Source organism: Octopus sinensis, linkage group LG5 (genome assembly GCF_006345805.1).
Source record: "Octopus sinensis linkage group LG5, ASM634580v1, whole genome shotgun sequence".
NCBI lineage: Eukaryota > Metazoa > Mollusca > Cephalopoda > Octopoda > Octopodidae > Octopus > Octopus sinensis.
This window is the reverse complement of record NC_043001.1, coordinates 18,003,248-18,026,938: the sequence shown is the minus strand read 5'-3', so window position 1 is coordinate 18,026,938 and position 23,691 is coordinate 18,003,248. Positions and strand designations below refer to the sequence as shown.

Below are 23,691 nucleotides of genomic sequence, written 5' to 3'. Positions count from 1 at the left end.
ATCAACTTGGATTTACAGAGGTCTCACCGAGACTCGAACTCGGATCGCTGGATTCAAAGTCCAGAGTGCTAACCATTACACCATGAGACCTGTACTGCTAAACTGCTCAAATAAACAGTCTTCGGTAAATAAATATAGCAATTGACCAGTGAATGAAAAATGTACACAAGAAAGTATTAAAGATTTTTAAAAAAACCATCTACTTGGATTTACAGAGGTCTCACCGAGACTCGAACTCGGATCGCTGGATTCAAAGTCCAGAGTGCTAACCATTACACCATGAGACCTGTACTGCTAAACTGCTCAAATAAACAGTCTTCGGTAAATAAATATAGCAATTGACCAGTGAATGAAAAATGTACACAAGAAAGTATTAAAGATTTAAAAAAAAACGATCAACTTGGATTTACAGAGGTCCCACCGAGACTCGAACTCGGATCGCTGGATTCAAAGTCCAGAGTGCTAACCATTACACCATGAGACCTGTACTGCTAAACTGCTCAAATAAACAGTCTTCGGTAAATAAATATAGCAATTGACCAGTGAATGAAAAATGTACACAATAAAGTATTAAAGATTAAAAAAAAAACGATCAACTTGGATTTACAGAGGTCTCACCGAGACTCGAACTCGGATCGCTGGATTCAAGTCCAGAGTGCTAACCATTACACCATGAGACCTGTACTGCTAAACTGCTCAAATAAACAGTCTTCGGTAATAAATATAGCAATTGACCAGTGAATGAAAAATGTACACAAGAAAGTATTAAGATTAAAAAAAAAAAAACGATCAACTTGGATTTACAGAGGTCTCACCGAGACTCGAACTCGGATCGCTGGATTCAAAGTCCAGAGTGCTAACCATTACACCATGAGACCTGTACTGCTAAACTGCTCAAATAAACAGTCTTCGGTAAATAAATATAGCAATTGACCAGTGAATGAAAAATGTACACAAGAAAGTATTAAAGATTAAAAAAAAAAAACGATCAACTTGGTTTTACAGAGGTCTCACCGAGACTCGAACTCGGATCGCTGGATTCAAAGTCCAGAGTGCTAACCATTACACCATGAGACCTGTACTGCTAAACTGCTCAAATAAACAGTCTTCGGTAAATAAATATAGCAATTGACCAGTGAATGAAAAATGTACACAAGAAAGTATTAAAGATTAAAAAAAAAAAACGATCAACTTGGATTTACAGAGGTCTCACCGAGACTCGAACTCGGATCGCTGGATTCAAAGTCCAGAGTGCTAACCATTACACCATGAGACCTGTACTGCTAAACGGCTCAATTAATAAAAAGTATGTGATAAAGATTTATGCAGAATGCTTTCCCATTCATTTTCAACTTGTTGAACAGGTTTCTCCCCCACCCCCATTCTATCACAGATTGATGCTAGCCACACTTGAAACTTCTGCTCCCCCTAACCATCTTCACCAAAATGTCTAGGGTCATCCAGAGCCTATTTTAGATCTAACAGGATTAGGCGATTAAATATTAAACATTAGACTGTGAGATATTTCCGACTAATGTCAAAATCAAAATTTAAACTCGGAATGATGAATTTAAGGTGTTACCTACCATATCATGAAGGCTACGGCGCATACATTCTACGATGGGTACAGGGCCTAGAATTTTCGGGGAGTGGGCAAACCGATTATGTCGACCCCAGTGTTCAACGGGTACTTATTTTATCGGCCTCGAAAGGATAAAAGTCAAAATCGAACTCGACGAAAGAAATACCTATTTCTTTACTACCCACAAGGGGCTAAACATAGAGAGGACAAACAAGGACAGACAAACGGATTAAGTCGATTATATCGACCCCAGTGCGTAACTGGTACTTATTTAATACCGGGCTAAATGCTTAGCGGTATTTCGTCTGCCGTTACGTTGTGAGTTCAAATTCCGCCGAGGTCGACTTTGCCTTTCATCCTTTCGGGGTCGATAAATTAAGTACCAGTTACGCACTGGGGTTGATGTAATCGACTTAATACCTATGTCTGTCCTTGTTTGTCCCCTCTGTGTTTAGCCCCTTGTGGGTAATAAAGAAATAGATACTTATTTAATCGACCCTGAAAGGATGAAAGGCAATTTTATTTTTCCATTTACACGCCCGCCATTTCTATTGGACACTTTGATTAAAGCATTTAAGTTCTTGAGACTTGTGTACCATTCCTTTTGTGTGTGGGACATTCAAATTTGGAAATGCGTGTCACAAAACTAATATGGAATAATTCCGATAGAAAGTAATAGTGTAAGTAATAGCGATTTATATCATGAAAAATGCTTATACCTCGGTGTGTGTGTGTGTGTGTGAACGTGCGCGCATTTCTTACGTCGATTTTGACTTTGACTTTTATCCTTCCAAGGCCGATAAAAGTGGAGCCGCAATGTCCCAGTGGTTAGGTAGCGAACTCGCGGTCGAAGGATCGCGGTTTCGATTCCCTGATCGGGCGTTGTGTGTGTTTATTGAGCGAAAACACCTAAAGCTCCACGAAGCTCCACGAAGCACCGGCAGGGGTGGTGGCGACCCCTGTTGTACTCATTCGCCCCAACTTCCTCTCACTCTCTCTTGCTGTTTCTTGAGTAACGCTGTGATGGACTGGCATCCTGTCTAGCTGGGGGGAACACATACGTCACAGAAACCGGGAAACCGGGCCCATGAGCCTGGCTAGGCTTGAAAAGGGCGCATAAAAAAGTCGATAAAATAAGTACCAGTTGAACACTGGGGTCGTTGTAATCGGCTTGCCCACTCCCCGAAAATTCTAGGCCCTATGCCTATCATAGAAAGAATATTACCCTCTTAATTTTAAGATTGTATGTACCGTAGCCTTCATGATATGGTAGGTAACACACTTAAATTTATCATTACGAGTTTAAAATTTGATTTTGACATTAGCTGGAAATACCTCACAGTCTAATGTTTAATATTCAATCGCCTAATCCAGTTAGATCTAAAATAGGCTCTGGATGACCCTAGACATTTTGGTGAAGATGGTTAGGGGGAACTGAGCAGAAGTTCCAAGTGTGGCTAGCATCAATCTGTGATAGAATGGGGGGATGAGAATCTGTTCAGCAAGTTGAAAATGAATGGGACAGCATTCTGCATAAATCTTTATCACATATTTTTATTCATTGAGGAGTTCAGCAGTGCAGGTCTCATGGTGTAATGGTTAGCACTCTGGACTTTGAATCCAGCGATCCGAGTTCGAATCTCGGTGAGACCTTGGCATCTCTTTGTAAATTCACGCTTTTTTTTTTTAATCTTTAATACTTTCTTTCGTTGGGAGCATATTTTTCATTCACTGTATGTATGTATAAGAGATAGTTTGGGTGAAGCATTGTGTGATACAACTTTAAAGAAGGTTGTTGTTTAAGGCCAGGATAAAGCGAAAAAGTACAAAAGTAAGCTACAAAAAGAAAAGAGAACAAAACAGAATTGTAATTTTTACCTCGTATTTCTATATTTCGAGGTGAAGACCTCTTCTTCAGGACACGTGGAAAAAGCGGTAGATGGAAAAAGTCGTTTCTCATATATATATATATATATATATGCGTAGGCATGGTTGTGTGATTTGTATTTTGTTTCCCAATCACATGGTTCCGGGTTCAGTCCCACACCATACCACCTAGGGGAAGTGTCTTCTACTATTACCTCGGTCCGACCGAAGCCTTGTGAGTGGATTTGGTAAACGGAAACTGAAAGAAGCCCGTCGTGTGTGTGTGTGTGTGTCTTTGTGATTAAATTTGGTTTGTTTTGTAACTTAGCGGGTCGGTAAAAAAAAAGAAACTGATAGAATAAGTGCCAAGCTTTAAAAAGCAATAAGCAGTGGGGTCGATTCATTCGATTAAAAATTCTTCAAAGTAGAGCTCCAGCATGGCCGCAGACTAATGACTAAAAGATAACATATATATATATATATGCATATGTGGGCACAGGACGTCATGAAACGTGTACAACACAAAAATACGAAGTACGAGTACATGGAATATGAACTATTTTTTTTCGAACAACGAAAGACACAAATGGAAAATAAGACAAGCACCATAAAGAACGACCCTTCATCAGTTGTTGACTGTTTTTCTACTCTCGTAGAAAGAGAGATATGCACGATAAAGTGATGGCTTGTTGCCAATATAATGTAGCAGTCTCAGGAAAGGAAAGAATCTTACTGTTATTTAGCTCCAAGTAACATCGTTTCTAGCTGGCTATGCGACACAAACGTTCTGTGTCCTTATGTTTTTGAACAGGGGGGATCTCGTAAGAAAATATATTTTGAGGCGGTCATGGGCCAACAGGATTTTGGGATCTGACAATACGTCATAAAGCTAAAGCCTTTATGGACGGGAAACCTAAGGTAATCCCATAAACCGGCCTTCCCCATTTTTAATATACTGCTCTAGATCTTAGAGTGTGCTTCTTGTTTTGCATTTCTTTCGGTTTCCGTCTACCAAATGCACTTCTTTCAGTTTCCGTCTACCAGTTCCACTTCTTTCAGTTTCCGTCTACCAAATTCACTCGCAAGTTTGGTCGGCCCGAGGTTATAGTTGAAGACACTTGCCCCAAAGTGGGACTGAACCCAGAACCACGTTGCTGGTAAGCAAGCTTCTTATCACACACACACACACACACACATATAATTATATGTGAACACAAAGTGTATATGCTTCGGGTTTTAAAAAATGGCGTTCTTTCGATATAACTCGACAAAATCAAAACACTTCACTTCGGGTATTTCCATGGAAGCAAATGAAGGTTCGATTCTGTTTTCTGCTTGGAAATTTGCGGATTTTGCATACACACATAAAACAGGTAAGAACAAATACGCAAGGGAATCTTTTCGGTTTGAACGGCAGTTTTTAACATAATTTCTAGGTAACTAAAAAATTTTAAACTTCGTATACTGGTAGAATGTGTTTATAAAACATATTTTTCTCTTGGCTTTATTGAGAAAATTCTATAGTTTGTAAGATATTTGTTGTCTTTTTTCTTCAATTTCTGCAATTTCAACCAATCAATGACGTCTATTGAGGTGAATACATTCTGTGCCGTATGAATATGTCCCTCGTTTAAGAAACTGATTGTGTTTATTTACATTTGTGAAGAAAAAAAGATACCCTTCCCCCCACTCCTAACCCTAACCCTAACCCTAATCCTAACTAACCCTAACCAACCCTAACCCTAAAACAGATTGAAATGCAATAGATCGCTACTAGGGTCATAATTATGGGTGACAATTTCATATGACACCGCTAGAAAAAAATGCCGTTCAGACCGAAAAGATCCACGCAAGGATTTTTTTCTTCAAGTTTAAAATTGAGACATTGCTGGCATAATTTCGTTATATCTACTATACTCCACAACCCACGGAAATACCCGAAGTGAAATGCCTCTACCTTGTCGAGCTATATCGAAGGAATGCCAAAAAAATTTCGAACTTGGTACTAAATATATTTTTTAAGAATCAGAAAACCCACAAAAGAACGAAAAAAAAAGTAGAAAAAAATATAAGCGAAAGACAAGCCTCTACAGTAAAAAATGTGCTAAGAATGAGCAATCTGTTAAGCAGCTAATCTGAACAGCCTCTAATTGACAGCTTTCTAAAAATCAGCATTTATCAGCGTTTAGTACGTATAACTTCACGAACGCTTGACAAGTGGGTCTCATGGTGTAATGGTTAGCACTCTGGACTCTGAATCCAGCGATCCGAGTTCGAGTCTCGGTGAGACCTTATATGCTTTTGCACTCTTGATGTTTTTTTTTTTCTTTTTAAATCTACCGTGTATGTAAATGCGTATATTACCTATCGCTATGTTTATTGTACTCTATATTTTCGTTGTAAAATTGAGGTGGTTAAGAAACTTTCATTGCAACCACGTTGATTCGGGTTCAGTCCCACTGTGTTGCATGTCGTGTCTTCTGCTATCGCCCCGGCTCAACCGCTCAATCTTGTGAGTGAATTTTGTAGAAGCTTGCCCTGGAAGCTTGCCCTCTATCTATCTATCTATCTATCTATCTATCTATCTATCTATCTATCTATCTATCTATCTATCTATCTATCTATCTATCTATCTATCTATCTATCTGTCTGTCTATCTATCTATCAATCTACCTACCTATCTATCTATCTATCTATCTATCTATCTATCTATCTATCTATCTATCTATCTATCTATCTATCTATTCATCAATCTATCTATCTATCTATATATTTATCTATGTCTGTCTGTCTGTCTGTCTCTCATTTCTCTCTCTCTCTGTCTATCTGTATATATTAAGTTAACCACAAAGTCCATTCGGTTTTTGTTGGCCCTTTACGTACTCCAAAGGGTAGCAAACTTCAGCTTGTCCCTTGCGCATGCGTACTCATTAGATACTCGACACTGCAACGTATTCGACGCGAACTTGCGACGGGACAGGTTGTGCTTAGTGAAAATGGGGAACCAGATGACACCTCATGCTTTTTCATTTTACAGAGGTAAGAAAGTGACAGAAACCCGCCAGAAGACATCGTTTTGTGTTCAAAGAAGAAGCTGTTACAGAACGAATTTTCAATAAGTGGTTTTCAAGATTTCGATCCGGCCAATTAAAATTAACAGCGGATCTTTTCGGTTTGAACGGCAGTTTTTTCTAGCGGTGTCATATGAAATTGTCACCCATAATTATGACCCCAGTATCGATCTATTGCATTTCAATCTGTTTTAGAGTTAGGGTTAGGGTTAGGGTTAGGAGTGGGGGGAAAGGTATCTTTTTTCTTCACAAATGTAAACAAACCCAATCTGTTTCTTAAACGAGGGACATATTCATACGGCACAGAATGTTTTTCACCTCAATACACGTCATTGATTGGTTGAAATTGCAGAAATTGAAGAAAAACAACAACAAATATCTTACAAACTATAGAATTTTTTCAATAAAGCCAAGAGAAAAAGATGTTTCATAAACACATTCTACCAGTATACGAAGTTTAAAAGTGCTTAGTTACGTAGAAATTATTTTAAAAAACTGCCGTTCAAACCGAAAAGATCCTTAACATCATCATCAACGGCAGTTATATTGACCACGATGGTTACAGATATTCCCCAAATATCTAAATCGATGTTGAAACTATCTACATCAGCTTCGTTCCTTCAGCAGGTTCGATGTTTGGTTTCCACAACGACTAAATGACGCTAACCTCACCCAGCGAATTTCCCCTCTTCTTCTCCTGTACTTCCATCAGGTTGGGTAACCATGTATTTCCTTTGCGGTAGCACATCTGTTTCTGTCTTCATTCCTGATCTCTCTCTCTTTCTCTGTCTTTCTCTTTCTTTTTCTCTGTCGCTCTCTCGGGCTGAGTAAACTTGTACTGCCTCTATAGCAGGTCACCTGTTTCTGTCTCTCTGTCTCACTATAACCTTTCATCATCCAACACAAGATCACCTCCTTCAATGCCCTCTCTCCTCTTGAAAGTTGTTTTTTGTCTTGCAAGGTACTTGGTGACCCTGTCAGTACAGGTGCCACTTAAAAGCACCTGGTCCACACTGTAGAGTTGTTGGCGTTTGGAAGGGCATCCAGCTGTAAAAAACATTGCCAAAACTGACCTCATCTGTGCTTGTGCCACGTAAAAAGTTCTAAGTCCACTCTGCTGAGGGGTTGGTCATAGGAAGGGCATCCAGCTGTAAAAATCCTGTCAAAACAATTACACAGAAGTCTGGTGCAGGCTTTTGCCTTGTCGGCTCCGGTCAAACCATCCAACCCATGCTAGCATGGAAGGCGGACGTTAAACGATGATGAAGATGATGATTCGTTGCAGAAACGCGAAGAAAACGATCCTCTTTTGAAGAGAATAGTGACAGGGGAGGGAAAATGGATCGTCTATAACAATGTCAAGCGCAAATGATGATGGGAGAAACTCAGCAAGCCATCACAAACAATCTCCAATGTAGGACTTCACTTGAAGAAGGTTATATTTTTAATTTGGTTGGATCGGACGGATGTTGTCTTTTATAGCTTCTTCTCAAGGACAGGAATATCAGTCCGGATATGTAGTGTGACCAGTTGGCAAAGTAAATGTAGCGATCCACCAGAAACGTCCAGTACTTTCTAATCCCCAGGGCTTTGTAATTCAATACGACAATATCAAACCGCACGCTTATTTACGGACGCGGTAGAAATTACTGGGGCTTCGCTAGGAATTTTTGCCCTAACCTCCATACTCGTCTAACCGTGCCCCTTCGGACTTATATCCGTTTCGATCATCTCAAAATTCATTGAATGGACTGAACCTCACCTCTGAAGAGGATGCTAAAAATTCATCAGGAAGAGTTTTTTTTGCCAATAATGAGAGGAAATGCTTTGCGCAAGAAATAATCGATCTGCTCACAAGATGGCAGAAAATATTGGAACGAAACGGTAATTATATCATTGATTGAATAAATCGATTTGTGCTTAAATCTTGAGTCTTTTTTTTTTTTGCTTAAAAAATCGTGCGGACCTTCTTTCTGATCAATTCAGTATACGTATATCTTTTACTTGCTTCAGTCATTAGATTGCGGCCATGCTGGGGCACCGCTTTCAAGAATTTTTAGTCGAATTAACTGAACCCAGTACTTATTTTTTTTGATAAGCCTGTACTTATTCTATCGGTCTCTCTGCCAAACCGCTACGTCACACCGGTTGTCAAGCGGTGGAGGGGACAAACACAAACAGAAAGATACACACGCACACACAAACATATATATACATATACATATAAACATACATTCATACACACATACATATATATATATATATATATATATACACACACATATATATATACATATATACATTCATACAAACACACACACAAACATACACACACATATATATAAGTATATATATACATACACACACACAGGCACACACACACATACACACACACACACACACACACACACACACACACACACATATATATATGAATGAGTGGCTGTGTAGTAAGTAGCTTGCTTACCAACCACATGATTCCGGGTTCAGTCCCACTGCGTAGCATCTTGGGCAAGTGTCTTCTACTATAGCCACGGGCCGACCAAAGCCTTGTGAGTGGTTTTGGTAGACGGAAACTGAAAGAAGCCCGTCGTATATATATATATATATATATATATATATATATATATATATATATATATATATATATATATATATGTATATATATGTATGTGTGTGTATATGTTTGTGTTTGTCCCCCCGACATCGATTGGCAATCGATGCTGGTGTGTTTACGCCCCCGTAACTTAGCGGTTCGGCAAAAGAGACTGATAGAAGAATTACTAGACTTACAAAGAATAAGTCCCGGGGGTCGATTTGCTCGACCAAAAGCGGTGCTCCAGCATACCCGCAGTTAAATGACTGAAACAAGTAAAAGAGTATAAATATATATATATATATATATATATATATATATATATATATATATATATATCGGTCATTTTTACAAACCGCTACTGCACTGTGACGTAACGAACACCGTGTCACGCACGGACTAACACAAAAAGATAGACACACACTTACACACTTACACACACTTACAGTCACATGCATTTACACATGGCTATATATATCCGCTAATCAGGTAATCTAATCGCTTTGTAGTTATGCACCGGATGCCCTGTCAAATCAGCATTCATCAGCATATTCTACTTATATCGTCAGCGGGTGACGCTGTAGGTCTCATGGTGTAATGGTTAGCACTCTGGACTCTGAATCCAGCGATCCGAGTTCAAGTCTCGGTGAGACCTCATGTGTTTTTTTTTTGCATATACACTTATTTTTAGTTTTTTAATCTGCAATATAGTAATCCCTCGCCATATCGAGGTTCACCTATCACGGTTTATTATTTAAGCTTACGTTTATTCCTCCGTGGTATCGTTTTGCATTTATAATGAAATAAAGGATCTTTTCCTTTTGAACGGCAGACAATTTCTAGTTAACTAAACACTTTAAAACAAATTATGAAAATAATAAAAAAATTAAATAATAACAAATTATAAAAATAGTAAAAATTATATAAATAATAAAATTTTCACCTATCGCGAACCCGAGGCGAGGTTTCGTGCGTAACGCCCGCGATAGTCGAGGGGTTACTGTATATATATAGACATATCTAAAATTCAGGCTACATATGTTTTATAGAACTAGCAGAATCTACGCTATTATTTTTTGTCATTGGTTTGTCATTTGACTGCGGCTATGCTGGAGCACCATCTTTAGTTGACCCCAGGACTTATTCTTTGCAAGCCTGATACTTGTTTTATCGGTCTCTTTTGCCGAACTGTTAAGTTACGGGGACGTAAACACACCAATATCGGTTGTCAAGCTATGGTGAGGGACAAACGCAGATACACGAACACACACACACACACACACACACACACACACACACACACACACATACACACACATATACATATATACGACGAGCTTCTTTCGGTTTCCGTCTACTAAATCCACTCACAAGGCTTTGGTCGGCCCGAGGCTATAGCAGAAGACACTTGCTCAAGGTGCCACGAAGTGTGACTGAACCCGGAAGTATGTGGTTGGAAAGCAAGCTACTTACTACACAGACACTCCTGCGTCGCTCCCCTAATTTTTGATATTTATTCGCACACACAGCAACCACAGTTGCTAACCACGAACTATAAAATAACCTTCTTTTCAGCTTATCGTATTTCGCTACGGAAAAACTCACAACCTTCTGCTCCAATAAAACGCTATTGTTCCTAAAAGTTGTTTTTTTATTATTATTTCTTCTATGGCCTGCTTGAAGCTCACTATTTAGATCTTTTCGGTTTGAACGGCAGTTTATTAAAATAATTTCCTCGTAACTAAACACTTTTAAACTTCCTATACTGGTAGAATGTGTTTATAAAACATCTTTTTCTCTTGGCTTTATTGAGAAAATTCTATAGTCTGTAAGATATTTGTTGTTTTTATTTTCAATTTCTGCAATTTCAACCAATCAATGACGTCTATTGAGTTAAAAAGCATTCTGTGCCGTATGAATGTCCCCCGTTTAAGAAACAGATTGGGTTTATTTACATTTCTGAAGAAAAACGTTGCCCTTCCCCCCACCCCTAACCCTAACTAACCCTAACCCTAAAACAGATTGAAATGCAATAGATCGATACTAGGGTCATAATTATGGGTGACAATTTCATATGACACCGCTAGAAAAAAACTGCTGTTCAAACCGAAAAGATCCCACTATTTTCCTATACCTCAGATACTTACACCCCACCCCCATATGTATATCTCTTTACTCTTTTGTGAAGACTATATGTGGGTCAGACTGGAAATGCACTATCAGAATGTTCACGTGTGCACCGACAGCAAATTAGAGACACAGATGTAACCATCTAGAAATATGTGGTCAGAAAATATTTATAACTAGCAGTATCGCCCGGCGTTGCTCGGGTTTGTAAGGGAAATAACTATAAAGCATTTTTAGAGAGTTATAGCCAAAAAATAGCAAAAAATGCATTAAAAATGAAAAAAAAATTATGGTAAATTTTTTAAAAATCGTTGACTCATCGTAGACATTTTTAGAGAGTTACTTCCCTTATATTTAAAAAATGCATTAAAATGGAAAAAATGATGGTAAATTATTTTTAAAATCGTAGACTCATCGTAGACGCGCGCTAATACCCAGAAAGGCTCGATATGAATCACGACTATAAGATACCCGGTTTTGGTTAAACTGCACCGCAAAATGTGGGAGTAGTTAGGAATCTAAATCGGAGTAGACAGACACACAACCTTTCTTTTATATATAAAGACTAGCAGTATCGCCCGGCGTTGCTCGGGTTTGTAAGGGAAATTACTATATAAGCATTTTTAGTGAGTTATAGCAAAAAAATAGCAAAAAATGCATTAAAAATGGAATAAAAAATGATGGTAATTTTGGTGTCTTCAAGCCATGAAATCGTTGTTCTAAAAGAACGCTGGTCTCCTTGACAATGCTTTACGACGTTGATTTCCTTACACTCCCTTCCCCACAGCTTCACGAGGGAGGGAAGAAGGGGGAGAAGCAACACAGGTGCAGGTGTGAGCGTGGACGCCAACTCCACCGCCATCGACACACGAAAAAATATGCGTTAAAATGGAAAAAAAAATGATGTTAAATTATTTTAAAAATCGTAGACTCATCGTAGACGCGCGCTAATACCCAGACGGGCTCATATGAATCACGACTATAAGATACCCGAATTTGGTTAAACTGCACCGCAAAATGTGGGAGTAGTTAGGAATCTAAATCGTAGGAGACAGATACTCACACAACTACAGTTTTATATATATAGACTAGCAGTATCGCCCGGCGTTGCTCGGGTTTGTAAGGGAAATAACTATATAAGCATTTTTAGAGAGTTATAGCCAAAAAATAGCAAAAAATGCATTAAAAATGGAATAAAGAATGATGGTAATTTTTTTTTAAATCGTCCACTCATCGCAGACATTTTTAGAGAGTTACTTCCCTTATATAATAGCGAAAAATGCATTAAAATGGAAAAAATGATGGTAATTTTTTTTTTAAATCGTAGACTCATCGTAGACGCGCGCTAATACCCAGAAGGGCTCGATATGAATCACGACTATAAGATACCCGAATTTGGTTAAACTGCACCGCAAAATGTGGGAGTAGTTAGGAATCTAAATCGTAGGAGACAGACACACAACTTCACTTTTATATATAAAGATTTGTGCATTCGGTTGTGCAAATTGTTTGCACAGGAAACCTGCCCTGTGTGGCGGTTTTTGCCGTTTTTGTGGATCTGTTTCAGCTTTTTTAGCGATTTCTGTTTTGGCGACTTCAAGCCATGAAGTCGTTGTTCTAAAAGAACGCTGGTCTCCTTGACAACGCTTTACGACGTTAATTTCCTTACACTCCCTTCCCCACAGCTTCACGAGGGAGGGAAGAAGGGGGAGAAGCAACACAGGTGCAGGTGTGAGCATGGACGCCAACCCGCACCATCGACACTGAAAAAAATATGCGTTAAAATGGAAAAGAATTATGGTAAATTATTTTTTAAATCGTAGACTCATCGTAGACGCGCGCTAATACCCAGAAGGGCTCGATATGAATCACGACTATAAGATACCCGGTTTTGGTTAAACTGCACCGCAAAACGTGGGAGTAGTTAGGAATCTAAATCGTAGGAGACAGACACACAACTTCTCTTTTATATATAAAGACTAGCAGTATCGCCCGGCGTTGCTCGGGTTGGTAAGGGAAATAACTATATAAGCATTTTTAGAGAGTTACTTCCCTTATAAATTCGGGCTTTCTTAGCCATTTTTGTTTTGGTGTCTTCAAGCCATGAAGTCGTTGTTCTAAAAGAACGCTGGTTTCCTTCACAACGCATTACGACGTTGATTTCTTTACACTCCCTTCCCCACAGCTTCACGAGGGAGGGAAGGGAGAGAAGCAAACAGGTGCAGCTGTGAGCGTGGACGCCAACTCCACCGCCATCGACACACGATGCATTTTATGCATTAAAATGGAATAAAAAATGATGTTAAATTATTTTTAAAATCGTAGACTCATCGTTGACGCGCGCTAATAGTCAGACGGGCTCGATATGAATCACGACTATAAGATACCCGAATTTGGTTAAACTGCACCGCAAAATGTGGGAGGAGTTAGGAATCTAAATCGAAGGGGACAGACACTCACACAACTAGAGTTTTATATATATAGATATTTCCATTCTACAAGTGAACTTGGGAGAAAAATCACTGTTTACAAGTATCTTTTTAAAAATATTTTAATGTATCATATAGATGTAATTTTTGACGCTGAATCCGAATTTGTTGTTCATCTATTCTAAAAAAAATTTGCAAAAATGTTACAGGTGTTCAAAGTTTGATAATATTCAGAATTTTCAGCCAATCAGAAAACAGCGCGTTCGCTGCCTCTTCCATCATTGGCGGTGGGGGGGGGGTGCATCAGCTTGTCAAAACATTGTTACTTCCCTTATGGCAGGTACACATACACTAACGCGGGCTTGAAACGCTGTTTGATTTTTCTTTTCAGCGTTGAATGTTTACCCACCCACTTCCATTGAACACACACACACACACGCACACACACTGCGCGCGCACAAAAAAATTCACTTCCCTTTTACATAGACACACACATACTCCCACTACCAGTTTGCCATCGTCCTTTGCTTCCTTATTCAAAGACACACAAACATATACACACACATGCATTATTTATATATATATATATATATATATATTATATATTATATATATATATATACACATATATATTATAACACACACACACCACACACACATATATAATATATATATATATATATATATATATATATATATATATATATATATATATATATATATATATATATATATACATATATATGACGAGCTTCTTTCAGTTTCCGTCTACCAAATCCACTCACAAGGCTTTGGTCTGCCCGCGGCTATAGTAGAAGACACTTGCCACGCAGTGGGAATGAACCCGGAACCATGTGGTTGGTAAGCAAGCTACTTACTACACACCCACTCCTAAAATACTCGCTTCTGATTGGCTAAAATACCCAAATTTTGCAAATTTTAATGGCTAATAACTCTTAATAATGGATCTATAGGAAAAATGAATTTCGTTTTCATAATTAGTATACAAAACTTAATCCATATATCAAATTTGAAAACAATTGTAAACATAGGCGCAGGAGTGGCTGCGTGGTAAGTAGCTTGCTTACCAACCCATGGTTCTGGGTTCAGTCCCATTGCGTGGCACCTTGGGCAAGTGCCTTCTAGTATAGCTTCGGGCCGACCAAAGCCTTGTGAGTGGATTTGGTAGACGGAAACTGAAAGAAGCCAGTCGTATATATGTATATATATATATATATGTATGCGTGAGTATATGTTTGTGTGTCTGTGTTTGGCCCTCCAACATTGCTTGACAACCGATGCTGGTTGTTTACGTCCCTGTAACTTAGCGGTTCGGTAAAAGAGACCTATAGAATAAGTACTAGGTTTACAAAGAATAAGTCCTGGGGTCGATTTGCTCGACTAAAGGCGGTGCTCCAGCATGGTCACAGTCAAATGACTGAAACAAATAAAAGAGTAAAAGAGAGAGTAAAGAGAGTGACGAAAACCACAAAGATCCCTTAGAGGTACAAATTCTACTGCTACGACCAATGCCACTAACAACAACAACAATACTAAATGTACTCATGATGATGATAGCGGGAAAATACTAGCTAAGTCAAGAGAAAAGTCAGTAAAAATAATCTTATTTTTTGGTTTTAAAGTCCTATTACCACAGCTACTCCTACAACAACCGCCACCACCACCACCACCACCACCACCACCACCACCACCAACAACAACAACGTGAAGGCGCAATGACCCAATGGTTAGGGCAGCGGACTCGCGGTCGGAGGATCGCGGTTTCGATTCCCAGACCGAGCGTTGTGTGTGTTTATTGAGCGAAAACACCTAAGCTCCACGAGGCTCCGGCAGGTGGCGACCCCTGTTGTACTCTTTCGATCCAACTCTCTCTCACTCCTACTTCCTGTTTCTTGTCCCCGACTTCCTACGCAACCGCTGAGCCTGGATGCGCATTCATCCATCCATCGATGCTCTCGGTGTCGGGGGTTGACCTGCTTTCTCTTCTGCGGGTCTTACGAATAGCAAAGGACCACGTTTCGGACTTCTCCCACTGGACAGCAACAGCAACAGCCACTACCACCAACAACGACAACAATAATAAAGGAGATGATAATGATGATGATGATAATTGAAATGTAAAAATACCTGGGTATTTCTAAAAATAGCTCAACAATTACTGCTTTGGCCAGAGTCAAAATACAGGTCTCTTGACATGTTCAACAAACTGTGACACCTAAACCAATCACCAATCAACTTAAGTAATTTGTTACGTCTAAGTTCAAATTCCGCCGAGGTCGATCGACTTTGCTTTTCATCCTTTTGGGGTCGATTAAATAAGTACCAGTTACGCACTGGGGTCAATATAATCGACTTAATCCGTTTGTTTGTCCTTGTTTGTTCTCTCTGTATTTAGCCCCTTGTGGGTAGTAAAGAAATAGGTATTTCGTCTGTCTTCACGTTCTGAGTTCAAATTCCGCCGAGGTCGACTTTGCCTTTCATCCTTTCGGGGTCGATAAATAAAGTACCAATTTCGCACTGGGGTCGATCTAATCGACTTATTCCCATTGCCTGTCCTTGTTTGTCCCCTCTATGTTTAGCCCCTGTGGGCAGTAAGGAGATATATATTAATAATAATCCTTTCTACTATAGGCAAAAAGACCTAGTTTCGGTAGACTAAGCGATTACATCGAGCCAGTTAATAACTGGTACTTATTTTATTCCCCCGAAAATACTGATAAGCAAAGTCGACCTCGGCGACATGTCAACATAGAACGTAAAACCAGACAAAAACGCCACTAAACAATCTGTCCGGGACGATAACGAATCTGCAAGCTTAAAGGTTATTACTATTATTAATGAACGTAGTAGGAGAGTGGGGAATTAGCTCAGATGGTAGAGCGCTCGCTTAGCATGCGAGAGGTACCGGGATCGATGCCCGGATTCTCCAATAGCCGGTTGTTTAGGCTAAACCATTCCAATTTTTATTACTTTTATACGTATTGTATTTGTGAGTGCACGCATGTTCTTATTCAGCGAGATATACGTTTGTATGTGTGACAGAACCAAGTCTATTCGTACGTTGACCGGCGGCCACCACCATTGTTGAAATTTTGTTTCACTTTTAACAATACCGAAAAAGGATCGAATGTATACGAAACAAGGACAGAAAAACGGACGACGCTACACGAATATAAATACAAAAAAACCCCCAAAAATAATACGAATATAAATACAAAAAACAATAAACAGGACAAAACGACAGGCGTCTTTCGACTATAGACAGTTGAACTTAGCTGGCGTATTTGAAAAATAATGCCTTACGACAGACGAAGAAAGCGGTGTTGTCGTGGCACTGGTCAGATGCGGAAAGGCTATAGCTAGCCAGCAGTCACGTGAGAAGAGAAGAGAGAGAGAGAAAAGGGGCAAAGGAATTAAAGAGAGGGAGAAGAGAGAGAAAAACAGGAACAAAGGTATTAAGGAGGGGGAGAAGAAAGAGAGCGTTCCAAGGATTGGCGGGACAAAAGAAAGACAGGGTCAGTGAAGTGCAAAGCAAGAAATGCACGCCAGCTAAGTTCAACTGTCTAAAGTCGAAAGACGCCTGTCGTTTTGTCCTGTTATTAATATTATTATTCTTTTTTTGTATTTATATTCGTATTATTATTTTTTGTTTTTTTTTTGTATTTATATTCGTGTAGCGTCGTCCGTTTTTCTGTCCTTGTTTCGTATACATTCGATCCTTTTTCGGTATTGTTAAAAGTGAAACAAAATTTCAACAATGGTGGTGGCCGCCGGTCAACGTACGAATAGACTTGGTTCTGTCACACATACAAACGTATATCTCGCTGAATAAGAACATGCGTGCACTCACAAATACAATACGTATAAAAGTAATAAAAATTGGAATGGTTTAGCCTAAACAACCGGCTATTGGAGAATCCGGGCATCGATCCCGGTACCTCTCGCATGCTAAGCGAGCGCTCTACCATCTGAGCTAATTCCCCACTCTCTTACAATGCGCATTAATAATAGTAATAAACTTATATGTATAAACTTATATATGTATATATATATATATATTATATATATATATATGTATATATATATATATATATATATATATTATATATATATATATATATATATATATAGAGAGAGAGAGAGAGAGAGAGAGAGAGAGAGGAGGGAGAGAGAGAGGAGGGAGAGAGAGAGGAGGGAGAGAGACATACTTACATACATACATACATACATACATACATACATACATGCATACATACATACATACATACATACATACATACATACATACATACATACATACATACATACATAGAAGGAGTTTCTTTGAGTTTCCGAGGGTTTGATCAGCCCGAAGCTATGACAGAAGACACTGAACCTGGAACCAAGTCGTGGTGATGGTGGTGGTGGTGTTACAAATAACATTAATTAAATTCTATAATACATTCTACAAATGAATCCAGGAAAATCCTTCAAGAAAAAAATATCCAACGCTTAAACAAAATCATTAAGTAGTTAACTCTTCTTAAGGCCTTATAATCAACAAGATGGCGTTAACTTCCAATAACAAAGCGTTGTGTTTTATTTTTTAAAATGGGCCCCTCTTATACACAGTTATACAAATCTTTCAAAGAAATCGTGTGTATATTTTTCATATATTAGTAATTTATTTTTCTACTTCTACAATTTCCCAATAAGTATTTTATCCAGAACATTAAATGCAATGCAATAAATATAGTTGTATTATTTATCTCTATTCAATATAGTTGTTATGTCTTCATATACTTCAACGAAGTAGTTTTTCTTAATTTTCGTTCATTATCCACACAGGACAGTAAAAGCAGAGTAATAACTCATATTTTCACAGATATTTCAAAATAGATATCGGAATAAAAATACGATTATTAACTTCTCTTATGGTCTAAGTAACAATTTATATATTCATTATTGATATGTATATCGTTTATTGATTTACCAGGGTACTTTTGCTATAAAGAAATCTATATATTATGTTACATTCAATGTTTCCTTGACTTTGGTCGACTTTGCTTTTCATCCTTTCGGGGTCGATAAATTAAGTCACCAGTTACGCACTGTGGTCGATATAATCGACTTAATCCGTTTGTCTGTCCTTTTTTGTCCCCTCTATGTTTAGCCCCTTGTGGGTAGTAAAGAAATAGGTATTTCGTCTGCCGTTACGTTCTGAGTTCAAATTCCGCCGTGGTCGACTTTGCCTTTCATCCTTTCGGGGTCGATTAAATAAGTACCAGTTACGCACTGGGGTTGATATGATCGACTTAATCCGTTTGTCTGTTCTTGTTTGTCCCCTCTGTGTTTAGCCCCTTGTGGGTAGTAAAGAAACAAGAAATAGTACCTCTAAGGGATCTTTGTGGTTTTCGTCACTCTCTTTACTCTCTCTTTTACTCTTTTACTTGTTTCAGTCATTTGACTGCGACCATGCTGGAGCACCGCCTTTTTTTTAGTCGAGCAAATCGATCCCAGGACTTATTCTTTGTAAGCCTAGTACTTATTCTATCGGTCTCTTTTGCTGAACCGCTAAGTAACGGGGACGTAAACACACCAGCATCGGTTGTCAACCGATGTTGGAGGACCAAACACAGACACACAAACATATACACACACTTATACATATATACGACGGGCTTCTTTCAGTTTCCGTCTACCAAATCCACTCACAAGGCTTTGGTCGGCTCGAGGCTATAGTAGAATACACTTGCCCAAGGTGCCACGCAGTGGGACTGAACCCAGAACCATGTGGTTGTTAAGCAAGCTACTTACCACGCAGCCACTCCTGCGCCTATGTTTACAATTTTATTCCAATTTGATATATGAATTAAGTTTTGTATACTAATTATGAGAACGAAATTAATTTTTCCTATAGATCCATTATTAAGAGTTATTGGCCGTTAAAATTTGCAAAATTTGGGTATTTTAGCCAATCAGAAGCGAGTATTTTAGGAGTGGGTGTGTAGTAAGTAGCTTGCTTACCAACCACATGGTTCCAGGTTCATTCCCACTGCGTGGCAAGTGTCTTCTATTATAGCCTCGGGCAGACCAAAAGCCTTATGAGTGGATTTCGTAGACGGAAACTGAAAGAAGCCCATCGTATATATGTATATATATATATGTGTGTGTGTATATTTTTGTGTGTCTTTGTCCCCCCCCCCCCACAACGTCGCTTGACAACTGATGGTGGTGTGTTTACGTCCCCGTAACTTAGCGGTTCGGCAAAATAGAGCGATAGAATAAGTACTAGGCTTCCAAAGAATAAGTCCTGGAGTCGATTTGCTCGACTAAACGCGGTGCCCCAGCATGGCCGCAGTCAAATGACTGAAACAAGTAAAAGAGTATCACCGTGGCGGAAAGTTCTGTTTCCATATTAACCAAAGATGCTGCGCATGCGCGCAAGGAGAAGGAGCTGCAAGAAAGATAATCTTTATATAATGATATTCTTCTGTATTTCTCCGTCACAACATATAAATGAGAAAGGAAGGGATGATCGATGAATAAGGAAGGAAAGGACGATGGCAAACTGGTAGAGGGAGTATATGCGTGTCTATGTAAAGGGAGGTATGTGAATTTTTTGTGCGCGTGCGTGTGCGTGTGTGTGTGCAATGGAAGTGGGATGGTGAACATTCTACGCTGAAAAGAAAAATTAAACAAAATTTCAAGTCTGCGTTGGTGTATGTGTGCCTGCCATAAGGGAAGTAGCAAAGTACTCATGATTTTTGCTTCGTTTTTTTTTTTTGCATGGGCGCATGTAAGTATTTCATTTATATCTATACGTATTTTCTACTGAAGAGGAAAAAAATCTATTAGGAGATTAATTCCGAAATTGATTCAATATAGAAATAACGAACTTTTTAAAAAATTCTGTTGGCTAACTTTCCTCGATTTCAGCACAACGTATTTTTGTAGTGGGTATAATAATATGTGGAAATTGACGATTTAAAAGTCTGTTATCAGCATATTGGCATAGAAATAATTTTCTTTTGCCCTTGTTTATAAGTTGCTTATAATTTTAATCCTTAAAGGTATTTTAGCATGCTGCCACTTTTTTGTTGAATCGTTTTTCTGTAAAAAAACTTCATCCTATATTAGTAGTATATATATATATATATATATTATATATATATATATATATATATATATGTAGACAGAAAAAGACTGATACACAGACAGACAGATATGTTTCTTTATTAGCCACACAGGGCTGCACACAGACGGGATAGATTACAAAGTAGAGCATTTCTTTTTGGGGAGAAAAAAAAAGTGGGGTAGGTTTTCGATCAAAAGGGATCGTAAAAGGGAAAGAAAAAAAGAAAAAGGAAAAAAAAAACGATCAACAGGGATCGTGTATCACAGAAATGTCATGATGTAAAGTGTAAAAAGGAAAGCAGATAAGGTTTATCCATGGAAAGAAAAGCCTACAGAAAAGACCACGGTAACCTCGGTCAATAATGTTACATGTTACCACATTTGTTTGCAAGTAGGTAACCCTCTGTTTTAAATTTTTCCGGGTTCATAGGATTATGCTCAAGGTGGCTTCGTCATTCATACGTGCCATCCTTGCTACATTCACCCATCTTTTTTTTAAACATTCGCTAGACAAAACTTGCCTCTCTACTCTCACTTTCCTTTTCAAGTGATACTTGAAGAAGTTGATGAGAGATTGACCAGAGAGGTAATTGTTTGTCTCTAATCCTTTCAGACGCGTCCACCAGATACATTCTTTCGCCATAGCCACAAGGATGATGAAAATAGCTCTTCCTTCCCGTTTGAAGGAAGGAGGCGTGACAATATTGACGATAGACTCAGCTGATAAACCGACTCGTCCCACACGTGACAGCAGTTGTTCGACATAAGCCAACAGGTCGGAAATTGTTGGACACTGCACGAGTGCGTGCAGAACGGTTTCGTCGCTCTGACCGCATCTCGGGCAGGTCGGCCCCGTGTTTCTCGAGCCGTGTCTGTAGAGCTTATCCCGAACGGGTAGCGCTTCTCGGTAGCACTGCCAGGCCAGGGATCTCTGGAAGTTGTCCATGGGCCCTGGCCTGGAAGTTGTCCATGGACCCTGGCCTGAAAGTCGTCCTGAACAGGCGGGTCAGGTATTCCTCGTCGACGTCCAGGTTCGCCCCGAGCTCATCGTCGTACCTCCCCTCCTCTAATCCTCTATAGAATGCTCTGGTTGTGTTGAAGTCACTCAAGGTCGACCCGGGATGGCATAGTTGCTTGAGAGATAGGTAGATAGATAGATAGATAGATAGATAGATAGATTGATAGATATATAGATAGATAGATAGATAGGTATGTAGACAGACAGATAGATAGATAGATAGATAGATAGATAGGTATGTAGACAGACAGATAGATAGATAGGTAGATAGATAGATAGATAGATAGATTGGTAGACAAATAGGTAAATAGAAAGATAAAGTGGGAGGTAAAAGAGTTGATAAATGCGAAGGAGGGGAGTAAAAAGGAGAAAAAAGGAGAGAAAGAGAGAGAGAGAGAGAGGGTAGGGAAGGTGTGCGAGAGAGATATAGAGAGTAAAAAAAATGAGAAGGATGAGAAGGAAAGAGTAGATAAAGCAAAATGAGAGAGTGGGAGTAAATGGGAGGTGGGAGGTGCGAAAGAGTGAGAGATGGTGTGGTAGAGAGAATGAGAAGAGACTATAAGTGAAGTAAAGAGAAGACAGGGGAAAAAAAGAAAGAAAAGAAAAGGCAAAGAGGAAGGCAGAGAGAGCGAGAGAGAGAGAGGGAGTGAGTGAGGAGTGAATGAGTGAGAGAGAGACGGAGAGGTGAAATTCAAACCGCTCACGAACGCCAAGAGAGAGCAGGCCGCCTTTTACAGTCTTTGTATTATGTTTCTCCGTAGACAGCTGCTGATACAGCACAAGCTCTCTGCATTTTATATAAGTCAGCAAATACACACGAGGCTGTTCTAATTTCTCGTAGGTGATATAAATAAGAAATGCAAGCTGAAATTAGTCTTTGATTTAATTTACTTTTCATCATAATAAAAATGAATCCATTTGCAAAAAAAAACAAAAACAAAAACAGTAAAGTGTTTATATAGTAATTTTGAGTCATTAACGTCGACTTGGGGAATTAGCTCAGATGGTAGAGCGCTCGCTTAGCATGCGAGAGGTACCGGGATCGATGCCCGGATTCTCCAACCTTTAATTTTTAGTTCAATCTTTTAACATTAAAGGAGTAATTTCATTTTCTTTCTAATTTCTCCGTATACACACATACACGCGTATTGCAACTGATCATCGTTGTCGAGTTTTTGTTTTTCAGTAGTGTTAATAGTGAAACAAAATTTCAACAATGGTGTTGGCCACCGGTTAATATACGAATAGACTTAGTTCTGTCACACATACAAACATATGTATGTGTGAATAAGCACATACGTACACACAAACTAGTAATACATATAAAAGTAATAAAAAGAAGAGTGATTCAGCTTAAACAACTAGCCATTGGAGAATCCGGGCATCGATCCCGGTACCTCTCGCATGCTAAGCGAGCGCTCTACCATCTGAGCTAATTCCCCACTCTCTTGCATTATTCATTAATAATAGTAATAACCTTTAAGCTTGCAGACTTGTTACCGTCCCTGACAGATTGTTTAGTGGCATTCTTGTCTGGTTTTACGTTCTATGTTGACATGTCGCCGAGGTCGACTTCGCTTCTTAGTATTTTCGGGTGAATAAAATAAGTACCAGTTATTAACTGAGGTCGATGTAATCGCTTAGTCTACCGAAACTTTTAGGTCTTTTTGCCTATAGTAGAAAGGATTATTATTAATATATATCTCCTTACTGCCCTCTGGGGCTAAACATAGAGGGGACAAACAAGGACAGACAAAGGGAGTAAGTCGATTAGATCGACCCCAGTGCGAAACTGGTACTTAATTTATCGACCCCGAAAGGATGAAAGGCAAAGTCGACCTCGGCGGAATTTGAACTCAGAACGT

At 39.0% G+C, this 23,691-nt stretch overlaps 13 non-coding genes across 13 annotated transcripts; 5 read left to right on the top strand and 8 right to left on the bottom strand.

Moving 5' to 3' along the window:
• Positions 1–18: 18 nt before the first annotated feature.
• Trnaq-uug lies at positions 19–90 on the bottom strand. The gene has a single exon. It is a non-coding gene; the product is annotated as a tRNA-Gln (tRNA).
• Positions 91–215: 125 nt separating this feature from the next.
• On the bottom strand, positions 216–287 carry Trnaq-uug. The gene has a single exon. It is a non-coding gene; the product is annotated as a tRNA-Gln (tRNA).
• A 125-nt stretch (positions 288–412) lies between these two features.
• Positions 413–484, bottom strand: Trnaq-uug. Its single transcript has one exon. It is a non-coding gene; the product is annotated as a tRNA-Gln (tRNA).
• Positions 485–806: 322 nt separating this feature from the next.
• Positions 807–878, bottom strand: Trnaq-uug. Its single transcript has one exon. It is a non-coding gene; the product is annotated as a tRNA-Gln (tRNA).
• Positions 879–1,005: 127 nt separating this feature from the next.
• Positions 1,006–1,077, bottom strand: Trnaq-uug. Its single transcript has one exon. It is a non-coding gene; the product is annotated as a tRNA-Gln (tRNA).
• A 127-nt stretch (positions 1,078–1,204) lies between these two features.
• Positions 1,205–1,276, bottom strand: Trnaq-uug. Its single transcript has one exon. It is a non-coding gene; the product is annotated as a tRNA-Gln (tRNA).
• A 1,887-nt stretch (positions 1,277–3,163) lies between these two features.
• Positions 3,164–3,235, top strand: Trnaq-uug. Its single transcript has one exon. It is a non-coding gene; the product is annotated as a tRNA-Gln (tRNA).
• A 2,433-nt stretch (positions 3,236–5,668) lies between these two features.
• On the top strand, positions 5,669–5,740 carry Trnaq-cug. Its single transcript has one exon. It is a non-coding gene; the product is annotated as a tRNA-Gln (tRNA).
• A 3,958-nt stretch (positions 5,741–9,698) lies between these two features.
• Positions 9,699–9,770, top strand: Trnaq-cug. The gene has a single exon. It is a non-coding gene; the product is annotated as a tRNA-Gln (tRNA).
• Positions 9,771–16,548: 6,778 nt separating this feature from the next.
• Positions 16,549–16,621, top strand: Trnaa-agc. The gene has a single exon. It is a non-coding gene; the product is annotated as a tRNA-Ala (tRNA).
• A 981-nt stretch (positions 16,622–17,602) lies between these two features.
• Trnaa-agc lies at positions 17,603–17,675 on the bottom strand. Its single transcript has one exon. It is a non-coding gene; the product is annotated as a tRNA-Ala (tRNA).
• Positions 17,676–22,814: 5,139 nt separating this feature from the next.
• Positions 22,815–22,887, top strand: Trnaa-agc. Its single transcript has one exon. It is a non-coding gene; the product is annotated as a tRNA-Ala (tRNA).
• Positions 22,888–23,195: 308 nt separating this feature from the next.
• Trnaa-agc lies at positions 23,196–23,268 on the bottom strand. The gene has a single exon. It is a non-coding gene; the product is annotated as a tRNA-Ala (tRNA).
• Between the last annotated feature and the right edge of the window lie 423 nt (positions 23,269–23,691).